We start from the raw sequence: 14,000 nt of genomic DNA on the forward strand, positions 1-14,000 counted from the left end.
TTAAAGAAATATTAATATTTTAAGCTCATTTGAAAGCTAAATTAATTGAAAATGCCTTTGACACCTGCAGAACAGATGTTCAGATTTTAACAAAAACTACAGATTTGAATCTCTCTCAAATAATTAAGACTCTCAGTAAAACACTGATATTCTCCTCTGCTCCATATTGTCCATATCCATCATGCTGCATGTTAGTTCTGTTTTGGAGACAGCAAGTTTGAGTTAGGGTTATGACAGTCCATGACAGTGTTTTCTATAAAAGCATAACACTGATTCTCACTCACAGAGAAACATGAGCCACAATCTGCTTAAATTTAGCCTGAAGATCATTTCCAGTGTCAAACTTCCAGTTGACAGGACTAAAGTGACAGAGAGGAGAGTGGGAAATGGACATGACTCAGATCAGACTTTAGCCATTATGCTAAAAGCTCAACCTGGAGTATTATGACTGATTATTTCATTTTTTTGCTCTTTTTAGGTTTCCTCTGTGCGTTTGAGGATCCTTCTTGGGATTATTTTGCTTTCCTGTATTCAAAGTGTGATGAATGAAAATGTGGACAGTAACACCCTTTACAGGATTCAGACATTTTTTCATCGCAAGTACGTTTTCATGTTGCTGTATAAAATGAACGGGTGACACTGTACAATAAGGTTGTATTTGTTAACATTAGTATACACATTATTGAACTAATAATGACAATGTGATCTCACTATCATAACTAAAATGTGTTCAGCACAAATACATTTTTGTATGATTGCAGACACATAAAACTATATCAACATATTGACCCACAATTAGTTTGACGTATGTTATAGTCCCAGCATGCATGTTTGATTTCTTAATTACTTTGTAAATGGTGATCATTCTTTTCTTTTTATTAACCAGTTATTTTAGCGGTGGCCAGTATGCAGTAGCCATCAATGTACCAAAGAAGCAGTGCCAAAGCGAATTCGACCCCAAACCAGACGACTTTCTGATAGATGACAAATCAGGAAATGTTCAACCTCACACAAAACCGGACAAGGAAGTCTACATAGGCACTCAACTCATCGCTGCAGGGGTTAATAAAATACAAAAAAAACATTCAGAGCATTTACTGATGAATCCTCCAAATAATTCTCCTTTGACACACTTGATGAACAAAAACAAGGATGGATGTGTGGTTTTCTACACCTTTCTCTCTCCCTGTATAGCCAAATGTCTTAACGGCGATATTATACCAGGTCTTGATGAATTAAACAAATACCAGGGAATTAAAGCCTTCGTTTTCACACATATCTACAGAGATGACAAACACAATATAAATCTCAGAACTGAACTACAGAAGATTGCTGATCGCGTGCCGCTTTACTACTGTAATGCTGATGGTTGTATTCTTTGTGGACAACCAGGTTCAATCTTACCAGTGATAGATGAATGTCTAAGCGACTAGTGAGCCAATCTAATCTTTCAATCAACAGCCTGACTATATAAGCAGCTTCATCTTAGGTACCTTGCCCTTCATAATTATATCCATTTAGCCACTGGGAGGGCTATATCAGAGCTTGATTTGAAGCTGCTTCATTGAGCAGTGGACAGAAAGTGGACAGTGGACAGAAAGCCAAATAAGTTTAACCTAATATCTTAAAGAATTTTATGGGCAAACAAACTCGTTAAACTAAATTAAACTATACTTGCTCACTTGTGTTGAGTTTATTGTTTGACAGCGATGCTTTAAATTAACTGATGAGCTAGTTCGCTGCTGAGACTTTCATATGCCTTTATATAACCTTTCATATGCTTACATTTTCTAAAAAAAACCAAAAAAAAAAACAATTCTTACAAATATGTAATTTTCTTGCAGGGGACAGTAAATGTTCACCTTTTATTTGATTAAAGAAATTATTGTTTTATGAGTGACTCGATGACTCATGAATAGGAGCTTATATCAAATCATTATATTTCAATATTTCATATTTATATTTCAAAATATATAAATTTTTTACAGACCTGATAAAGGAAAAGTAGCAGTAAATTACAGTTTTTGCCCGTTGCTTGAACACTATAGACCCATGCTTAGACTAAAGTAACACAACTTGAAGCTTTTGTTACCATACCTCAAACACATGTACCCATACCTTAAAGCAACAAAGTTGTAGTTGAGTGGATTGTCAATGGAGGGACAGAAACCACTCAGATTTCATTTTAAATATCTTCATTTGTGTTTTCGAAGATGAACAATAGTCTTACGGTTTGGAATAACGCAAGTAATTGATGACATATTTTGTGAACTAAGCCTTTAAAGTGACAGCAGCCTAATAATCCACAGCAATTACAACTAAATATTTTTTTTTTTTTACATTTAATTTATCCTTTTTCTGTTGTAATTTTTTGTCCTATAGCTTGTAATTGCATTTCTTGTTCTAATTTTATTATTGTTTACTTTAATAAGTTTGAGAATGTTTTACTCTACATTAGACTTGTATTTTTTATAGACTAGTTTTTTTTTTTAGTTTGGACTAGTTTATTTCCTACAAAAATAACTATATTGTGATATATATCATTATCGTGAAATAAAATTATTCATATCGTGATAAGATTTTGGTCATATCGCCCAGCGCTAGATCAGTTTCTAGGATATACTGTATGGAAACTAAGCACACATTTTCAACAAATGTATTTGTTGAGCACCTATACTTTTAATTAACAAAACTACCAGTCCTTAAAGTTTAGAAATAGATTATCACAAAACCGCTATGTTTTATGTCTATACCTGGTAGATCTTCTGCAAGCATCTCTTCTCTTGCTTCTTCGTAGATTTTGGCTAATGGAGCATTTCTTAGAACAAGCTCAAGCACCTTTGGCACAATAATGGTAAAGCCATCCTTGAAGCGCTGGCTGGCTGGCGCTGACAGTTGATGGAATGCATTCGGTCAACTTTATCACACAACTGAAAATAGACAGAAAGAGAAAGTTAATAATTTCACATGAACTAAAAATACTAAAAAATAAAATAAAATCAGACATTTTAATATTCTATGTGGCCTCTTTCATTGCCATTTCCCTTTAGTAATATCATTGTACAAATATTTCTAAGCTTGAATGCACATATATTTGTTCACCTGAGGGTTTAGAAAATTACAATGCTTTTAAAAAAGAATTATAACAGTAAATTATAATTTTAGTAAACATCAACATTCAATATTTATTTTAAGCAGAGAACTGATATAAAATCGGTGATGTCACTGACCCCTGAGGGTGTTTTTAAGAAAGGGCATTTCTTAAGTATATCCTCCAGTCATCCCACCTCTTATCTCGTTTCTTCGCCATGCAAAAGTTCGCTGCATTCGGTCTTTGACCACCAAGGTATCTAGTCGCATCTTGCTGTACTAGATATGCAGGACATTCACATGACACTCAATAGAGGATGCATCCTCACCAATGACAGCAATCTCCTACTGGATCAAATATAAAAGTACATAATAATAATAATTAAAATAATAATAAAAGTTAAACCTCAAAAATACATGTCATTCACTATTTCCTTACCTTAAATTTGTATGATCACAAAGAGAGATAATAAATTTAAAGCTGCACAATGAATTCAAATATTTCTCTTCTTTTCTTATTACATATTTTATTGTTATTGATGGCTTAACCAGGCTACTTGTCCGGTCAGGCAAGTAAAATTTCTTTTACTTGCCCCTTCAAAAAAAATACACTTGTCTCGGACAAGCGTTAATGTTGAGCCCTATATCGGCCACCCTGCATTCTAAGATATCGCCATCAGGCATAAAAGAAAAAAAATCTATATCGGTCGACCACTAAACATAGGACAAATAGCCTATAGTACACAATAGTCAATGTTATACTTGCATTTCTGTAGTCGAAGTCTGTTGTTGGGATTCTGCTGGCACTGGCTCTAGTGTTATCACCTCCATCTCATGTACACATTTGTTGAACTTGGACTGTTTTTTAAAGGAGCCTTTAAATGAATGAGATCATGTTCTCTGTGTCCACCTCATTTTCTGAAAAAAGAAAGAATGATCAATGTGAGCTTGAGGTTTTAACAGCAACAATAAAATCAATGTCTTTTTGAAATAATTTTTAAACTTTCAATGGAAATTCATCAGTATAAATTATTACTTTAATTTAGAAAAATACACTATAATAACTCGATATACACTCTCAGAAAAAAGGTACAAAGCTGTCACTGGGGCAGTACCCTAAGGTACAAAAGCTAAAAGGTACCAATATGTACACTTGAAGTACTAGGCCAAATATGTACAGAGTAACGGTTACCTTTTTTCTGAGTGTATGATTAAAAGCAAACTTATTTAAAATAGCAGCTCAAAGACATTGATAAATGGTAAACAAACTTCACTCTCTGTTTTTGGAGGGGCTCGATGCTGACGCACGCCTCTATCTCCGAGCCCTCGCCTCAGTTGACTCTGACAGGACTAAGTTAACGTTAACGTTACTGACGCGTTAGGGAAAACCTTTCTTCGAAAATACTGAACTGACAAAACCAACGTATGGTTATTGCGTTTTAAACTTATTGTTATAACAATTATTTGTATTTTTTTAGCCATAAATTAAGATATAACTTTAGCATAACGTTAACTTACTCTACCGCGAGACCGCGCGGCCATAGAAACAGTTCAAACTCATCGCGTTTTGTGGCCTAACGTTACAGACACAATGTCAAGTGCACATAACTCGAAAGGGAACCAACGAATTTTCACAATACTTAACACTAAACATACCTCTGAATTTCTTTGCTTCTTCTTCGGTGATATTTATTCCAGCTTCTTTCAATTTCTGAAGATCCTCCGTCGACAGCGTCAGGAGTGAGACAGCCATTATGGAATAACCGTCGTTTTTTGTGCACACAGTCCCTCCCAACTTCTTCTCCCGCATGAAGTCACAGCGCGGGCTACAAACCGATGACAATTTGTGGTTGTATTTCTCTAGAATGACTAGAAGACCTTTTGGGGGAGGACGCCAACGCCTGTTCACACAACAGCAGGAACTTGCCGTTGTGGACCTAGTGAGGGCAGACAATGCCATCCGTCTCCACCAGCTACGACAGAAAATACTTGCAGACAGGCAAGTGTTCAACAACATAAACCATGTGAGCATCACCACCATCAGACGCATCTTGGGAAAACACAACATGACCATGAAGCAGCTCTACAGGGTCCCATTTGAGGTCCATACAATAGCCAACATATACTCACATTTCTAGATGCTCTCCATAATATAGTTGTACAGAACGGACCAGATCAGCCCAGGTTTGTAGTGGTATGGGATAATGTCAGTTTCCATCGGGCTGCTCTGGTCCAGGCCTGGTTCACCAACCACAATCAATTTGAGGTGGTATACTTGCCCCCTTACTCACCATTTTTAAACCCTATAGAGGAATTCTTTTCGGCTTGAAGATGGCGTGTATATGACCGCCAACCGCATGCCCGCATGCCTCTTCTGCAGGCAATGAAACAGGCCTGCGGCGACATTCAGGTGACAGCAATCCATGGATGGCTTCGACATGCAAGGGGATATTTTCCCCGGTGCCTAGCGGGAGAAGACATTGCTTGCGATGTCGATGAGGTCCTGTGGCCAGACCCCAACAGACGGCGGGATCCATGAGCCCACGTATGCAAAATTGCCATGATTTTCTGTGTTTACAGTATAGTGTTTTTTCTATTATTATTTTTTTATTTAATTTGTTTTGCTTTATCTGAATTCATGTTACTGCAATGTACAATATTGAGTAGACCTATTTGCTTTTTTGGTTGTTTGAAAATGTGCCTCCTGAAAATATGCCTTCTGAATAAACAGTGAAAATCAAAGACTGCAGTGTTTTATATAAAGTAGACTAGTGTGTTCCCCCTGATCTGAAAGTGTATGCATATGATGCAAGTATGTGTCATTTTGTCATCAGAGTTACATTTTGACAAAGGAATGTTAGGTTTTGATAGCAGAGTTTAGGTTTTGATAGTAGAGTTTCAATTTGACACAGATGTGAATGGTATATGTCCCAGTGTCACATAATACAAGTTAGACAATATAATAAAGTGCTAAGATTATCACAAATAAACAAAAGATTTTGATGCACGTCATTCATATATTACTGTATTACTAAGTGAACTCATTTATAGTTACAAACTCAAATAATAATAATAATTATTATTATTATTATACATTTTAGGCACCATATTTAGAAGACGTTTTTGTCCAAAACTTACAACAACAAAAAAGGAACAAAGCAATTCGTCAAATATCAGTCATAATACAAGTTAGACAATATAATAAAGAGCTAAGATTATCACAAATAAACAAAAGATTTTGATGCACGTCATTCATAAATCGTATATTCCACCCCATACCCACTTCAATCGAGAATGCAAGACACATTAAACATGCAGACACAGTTAAGACAATTTGATGTATTCCACTTAATACACAATAAAACAATATACAATAAGATTCGTTAACAACGTGTTCTTCTAAAATGAGGGATTGCGAAACCGTCGTCACGGATTGTTTGTTTTTTTTCCCACAGGTGACTTCCCGGGCTCCGTAGTATTGTATCCTTCTCATGGGCATTTAATAATTTTTGACTTTTCAGTCTTTGTTAAATCTCTCTTTTGGCTTATTTTATCTGTAATAAAAAACTTGCCTAATAATTATGCACACCTGAAAATAAGACATTTTTCATTTGATGGAAATAAAATATGATCAGAAAATCAATGTGCCTAATAATTCTGCACGCACTGTATTGATGATATATGATTATTGATATTTTCAAATAAGGAAATATCAAAACTCAAATCACTTTGATCAGTTGTATTTGCTTAGCACACAACCCAAAGGGGAAATGGGAAAGATGCTGGGATTTACCTCATATTTAAATTTACAGAGGCAGGGCAGTCCACGGCAGGCAAATTTCTTCCAGGAATTCAGTTTACACTGAAACACCCTGTTTATCAGGAAACTTCAGGGTGGCGTTACTCAAAAGCATCTCTGTCGTCATACATGTTTGGTTGTATGGCATGTGAATGTGTGTGTTACCCAGTTTTAAAGGCAGGGTAGGCGATTTATTCCAGATTTTTTCTTCATATCCTGATAGCAATCACAAAGTTAAGCAGTCTAAATGTATTTATATGTATATTGTCTGTGGAAGGCGCAGGACCATAAAATATTCGTCCAATCACATAATTTGCGGGTGGGAAATGCTAACACTTTTTGCCAGGGTTGATATTACTAATGTTAATTTTTTTTAAAACATCTCGCTGCACGGATATACCTAATGCAAATCAAACATATCCGGTTGACATTAATTTGTCTTAAATCAGGTGTGATCTGGCGCTGGAATGTGTTCGCTGCCGGTGTTATCAGTGGTGCGGTTACAGTTTTCTCTTGTGGCTCATGCACAGTCTTCTTTCCAGTGAAATCATAAAACAAAATGCACACAAAAATGTTCCTGCTCTTGATATACAATAATTGAGGAAACATTTTTATTTGAATGAGGAGCCAGAAAAAAAAAAAAAAACTATACAAGGCCGGATTAGAACCCGGAACCTGAAACGCTTAACAAAAGTTCTACCACCAGACCATTATAGGAAATACAAACACTGATTGCCGATTTATGTTTATTCACTAACAAATAAAGAAGAATAGAATATCAGGACTAACAATATATTGCATTGTAGTATAATGTAAGAATGAAACTAACACATTAAAGGTGACATATTATGCCCCTTTTCACAAGATGTATTATAAATCTATGGTGTCCCCAGTGTGTGTCTGTGAAATTCCAGCTCAAAATTCCCCCCAGATAATCTATTATAGTTTGTCAAATGTGCCCCTTTTTTGGGTGTGAGCAAAAACGCTCCTTTACACGAGCTTCTGATACAATAACAAAACAAACAAATCTCACTCATCCAAAATCTCAGAAATAACCAGTAGCGGAGTGCAGCCTTATGGAGAGACTCAGAAGAGGTTGCAACTTTTAGACGCACATGGACGTTTCTGAATGGTTAGTGGATACATTTATGTAGTTGTTGTGGAGTTACATTGATTCATCTGTTTTTGGGGGATTTCCGTTGAAAATAAAATAAATTGTCTCATTTGAGGCTGGGACTCTAAATAGTGTTCAGTGCTCGTCTGTGCAGCAAAGACAGAAGAGTTTACATGCTTTGCTGGAAATTTTCCTATTGTGTTAGATCTGGTTACACTGTTGTCGCTTGCAAATTCAAACGGTGGCACTGTGGGTGGAAACATGCAGAATAAGGGGCGGTAATATTATAATAAGATACCCTTCCTACGCAGAAACAATGGTTCTGTTGAAACATTAAACTCATTGCACGATTGAAATTGATTTCTGGACATCATAATGTATATATTTTTTTCCTATAACATATTATTTGACGTATATTGTAACAGCCTGCGTCTCACTTCATATTTAGAGCTCAATGAAACAAGAAGTCATTATCATTAAGTTGACATAAAAACATACCATATGAATGGGAATATACTTCCCGTTAGACTTTTACTCATTCGAGTTTGTAGGGGTGCCAATAATTGTGAAATATTTATATTTTAGAAACAATATTTGTTTTATGATAAGAATTTTACATTAATTATAACTTACATTTTTGTGACTTTTTGAATGAAAGTCTATGAAGAGAAATCACAAAAACAAATTTTCACAGTTTTGATACAAAGGGTGCCAATATTTGTGACTGTGGAGCCCACTGTGTCATTTTTGTGGAAACTTTGGAATTTTGGACAATAAAAACACAAACATTTTACAATTAAACAACAACAATAATAAACACTAAGAATGACACAACATATTATTCCTGTTTATTTCAGCAAATATTGTCAGTAGAACAAGAACAAACTGGGTCAGATGAGCTTTTATATCTTTGGCCCTGAGATTAGAATTAATATAATTCATTGAAATAGACATGCACATTAACAAAGTAGCAACAAATGAAACATGTAGACCGGTGGTTAGCTAAATAAGTAAAGACAGTCTTTAGTATGAAGGTGGCAAATTTAGCTGATTTGCCCTCTAATGTATGTTTGTGTTTTTTGGCCATTAAATATCTTTTGGAACTTCTTAAAATTTGGGTGCCTGTTTTGCTTTAATTATCGCCACTATATACTTCTGCTGTATTTCTTTATACGTATTACTACTTGTATTTGTACTACTGGTTTTAAGGAACATAGTATTTACTCACCTGCTAATACTAACAAAAATGATAATGTGCATCAGTATATTGCTTAAAAGATGAGTCTTAATTGTAGGAGGACTATGACTGTATGTGTGCGTGTGTTTAGATCAAATGAGGAACTGGAAATCGATCTAAACACACACACACACACGCCAGTATAAACAGTGTAAACCAGTCTGTAACAAAATATTTATATAGAGGAAATATATATATGCAAAGCTCATGATTGCTTACCAGTTCCTCATTTGATCTAAACACACGCACACATACATTCATATTGTGTGTGTGTGTGTGTGTGTGTGTGTGTGTGTGTGTGTGTGTGTGTGTGTGTGTGTGTGTGTGTGTGTGTGTGTGTGTGTGTGTGTTTGTGCTTAGATAAAATGAGGAACTGGTAAGCAATCATGAGTTTTGCATATATATTTACTCAGATATATTGTGTTACAGACTGGTTTATTATCACTTTGATAATTACTATTAGAAACTGATTATTACTTATAAATGTATTATACCATTCATTGCTTTATTATTCATTTTATTCTTTACTAATAAAAATAAATAAATAAATAAATATAAATATCCATCACTTCTGAATCATAAGTTCAATTTGAGTGTGAAAAATGCATTGTTTAAAATGTATTTTCATGAATATGTATATTCATATTACACTTTAAATCAGAAATAAAAAAATACTGAGAGGAAAAAATTGTTTAGAAAAATTACTGAAACGCATTGTGCTTTTAATGTATTTAGATGGTAACTGTCTTGTGTTTACTGAATATACTTCTTGATGTACAATAAATATTTGTGCAATAACTGTGTGTTCATTTCAGAATAATTCATGAACAAATGCAAACACAGAGTTCTGTGACAAAATAAAACCAGAACATTACTAATTTGATAGATATTCACAGCTCTTGGTGTTAACAACTGTACTGTATGTTAAGCCAATAATTGTCATGAGTGATCACACAAAATAAGTTAATGGTGTATATAAACATTTATCTAAACATTTTTATAATTAGTACAATTTTCACTTGAGCTGAACAGATTATAGGTCCTACAAGTCATCAGGAACAAGGAATAGTTTAATCATGAATGATTTTTTGTTGTCATCTTTTTGTAACATGCTTTTACTTCAGAGCTACAGCACACGTGAGGTTTACAGTGAATAATATCTCACATTTTAGTCTCATGACAGGCAATGCAGCCAATCACTGCTGTCATTATATAATGTGGATGATTTCACTAAAAATAGGTAGCAGTTTGGTCATATTAAAGAGCAAATCACACAGAGAAATTACAGTCAAAATCCACTTTAAGTGAAATCTGTTTTGTTGTTTGATGCACAAGCATGTGTTAAGGAAGGGTTATTTGTAGTCTCTCCCAAACTCTCATCTCAGAAGAGACGAGAATTTCAGAAGAGATGACAGAGTGTGAAAGCCAGTCAAATAGTCATACAGATAAAATAACCTTAACACACATCTGAACTAACGCAATTCTTTCAGGTTACAAAATTAATTCTGTTGCACAGAAATAAATAAAAAACTTCTGAAATTAGCTAAAATTAGCATTTTGGCACTTTCTGTACAAAGTCTTGAAGCAGTCCATAAGTATAGTTTATATATTGAATAGTCCAATTGTGTTGGACTTACTGATGGACCATTCCTTTGCAGGACTGCAGTAGAGAGGACATTCATTGTTATGGTATTTGACTTCTATATTTGCAAACTATAACTAATATGGACTGAATTATATGCAAATGTCAATTCACACATTCACACAGTCTCCTATGTTAAATATTACAAGTAGTTTATTTGCATATGGCTGATCACAGAATGAATATTCTCTGAGTCAGATGGGACCAAACACATCATCTCTGAAGAGCTCAGAACGCGATGCTGTGATCATCGGCGATTCCATCGTTCGACACGTACACGCTACGTTAAATAAAAGTATGGTGCATAGTCACTGCTTTCCTGGTGCTCGTGTTTCTGAAATCGCTGCTCACGTTCCCGAGATTCTGAACGAGCACATCGGAACTGTGGTCCTGCACGCGGGAGTGAACGACATCAGGATGCGCCAGACGGAGGTTCTGAAGAAAGACTTCAGGAATCTGATCGATACGGTACGCAGCACATCGCCTGATATAACGATCATTGTGTCAGGACTGCTTCCCACGTACCGACTAGGTCATGAAAAGTTTAGTAGATTATTCGCGCTAAATGAATGGTTAATGTCATGGTGCAATGAGCAGAAACTGCTCTTTGTAAATAATTGGAATCTGTTTTGGGAGCGTCCTAGGCTTTACCGTGCTGATGGCTTACACCCAAGCAGATTCGGATCGGATCTTCTGTCAGATAACATCTCCAAAATGTTAAATACCTTTTGACTAGTAACCAAAAGTCCAAATCATAGTCTCTGCTGCACCAATTTAACTGATATAAATAGTGTAGAACATTGCATAGAAACTGTGTCTATTCCTCGTTTAGTGAGATCAAATAATAAATCTACTGCAGGATCTCGAAAAAAATCTAATTGTTATTAAACCAGAAAATGTTGCTATTAGTAATCAAAAACAATTTCTAAAGCTAGGTCTTCTAAACATTAGATCACTCACACCTAAGGCAGTTATTGTAAATGAAATAGTCACAGATAATAGCTTCGATGTACTTTGCCTTACTGAAACCTGGCTTAAACCAAATGATTATTTCGGTCTAAATGAGTCTACTCCATCAGGATACTCCTATAAGCACGAGCCCCGTCTGATTGGTCGTGGCGGCGATGTTGCAACAATCTATAGAGATGTTCTCAATGTTACTCAGAAAACGGGTTATAAGTTTATTTCATTTGAAGTACTTGTACTAAATGTTACGCTCTTAGATGTTCGAAAAACATCCCTATTATCTCTAGCCTTGGCTACCGTATATAGACTGCCTGGGCCTTACGCTGATTTCCTAAAAGAGTTTGCAGATTTTCTCTCAGACCTATTAGTTAATTTCGATAAAGCATTAATTGTTGGAGACTTTAATATCCACATAGATAATCAAAATAATGCGTTAGGGGCTGCGTTTACAGATTTATTAAACTCCTTTGGGGTCAAGCAAAACGTTACTGGACCAACTCATCGATTTAATCATACACTCGATTTAATTATATCACATGGAATCGATCCAACCGATATAGATATCATTCCACAAAGTGACGATGTCACTGACCATTACATGGTAACTTGCATATTACGTACTCCTGTAATATATCATGCTGCGCCGCGTTATCGATTAGGCAGAACAATCCTTCCATCCACCATAGATCATTTTTCAAATAGCTTATCGGATCTGTCTCAGCTGCTCAGTGAACCCAAACAAACAGATGAACTTGAGGAATTAACCAGCACTATGAGCACCATTCTCTGGAGCACCGAACACTGGATATTGTTGCACCTATTAGACTAAAAAAGGTCAGAGAGAAAATTAAAGCACCATGGTACAACAATACTACGCGTGTTCTAAAGAGAGAAACCCGTAATTTAGAGCGTAAATGGAAACAAACTAACTTAGAGGTCTTTAGAATCGCATGGAAAGACAGTATGTCACATTATAAAAAGGCCCTAAAAGAGGCCAGGGCTAGGCATCTCCGCAAACTAATAGAAAACAACCATAACAATCCTAAGTTCTTATTTAACACCGTGGCTAGACTAACAAATAAACAGATGTCTCCTGAACAAAATATTCCGTTACAGTTTAGTAGTAATGATTTCATGAAGTTCTTCACTGAGAAAATAGAAAACATCAGAACCACAATTGTAAACGTTCAATCCTCAATCGCGCCTTATAATTCAGCCTCAATTATCACCCCGCAAGAACAATTACAGTGCTTTACAACTATAGAACAAAAAGAGTTAAATAAACTTATCACTTCATCTAAAACAACAACATGTTTACTAGATCATATACCAACTAAACTATTGAAAGAAGTGTTACCTGTAGTGGAAGAGCCTCTCCTCAATATTATTAACTCGTCTTTATCTTTAGGTTATGTTCCAAAAACATTTAAACTGGCAGTTATAAAACCTCTCATTAAGAAACCACAATTAGATCCACATAATCTAACAAATTATAGACCCATTTCAAATCTACCTTTTATGTCTAAAATACTAGAAAAAGTTGTGTCCGCTCAGTTGTGTTCTTTCTTACAAGAAAATGACACCTATGAAAAGTTTCAGTCTGGGTTCAGGCCGCATCATAGCACTGAAACTGCGCTCGTTAAAATCACAAATGATTTACTTTTATCTTCTGACCAAGGCTGTATCTCAATATTAGTTTTACTTGATCTTAGTGCTGCGTTCGATATCATACAATACTCTTAGATCGACTACAAAATTATACTGGTGTTCAAGGACAAGCATTAAGCTGGTTTAGTTCGTATTTATCTGACCGCTACCATTTTGTTTATTTAAATGGAGAAAAATCGATCATAACTCCAGTAAACTATGGAGTGCCGCAGGGATCTGTGTTAGGCCCTCTATTATTCTCAATATATATGCTGCCACTTGGAAATATTATAAGGAAACATGGAATTAGTTTCCATTGTTATGCTGATGACACTCAAATCTATATTTCATCACGGCCAGATGAAAACGCTAAATTATCCAAATTGACAGAGTGTGTTAAAGATATAAAAGATTGGATGACGCGTAATTTTCTTTTATTAAGTCCAGACAAGACAGAGGTACTAATCATCGGTTCAAAAAACCACCCACAAAACCTCTCACAATA

At 35.3% G+C, this 14,000-nt stretch overlaps 1 protein-coding gene across 1 annotated transcript in view; it reads right to left on the minus strand.

Annotated features, from left to right (window-relative positions):
• Positions 1 to 3,921: 3,921 nt before the first annotated feature.
• Positions 3,922 to 14,000, minus strand: part of LOC311297560 (uncharacterized protein) — a 165,799-nt gene continuing 155,720 nt past the window's right edge. The window contains exon 2 of the mRNA XM_084419905.1: positions 3,922 to 4,008. The gene's annotated coding sequence lies outside the window, so the exon portion shown is untranslated. The remainder of the gene's footprint in view (positions 4,009 to 14,000) is intronic.

Source organism: Rutilus rutilus, assembly GCF_951802725.1.
Source record: "Rutilus rutilus genome assembly, chromosome: 9".
NCBI lineage: Eukaryota > Metazoa > Chordata > Actinopteri > Cypriniformes > Leuciscidae > Rutilus > Rutilus rutilus.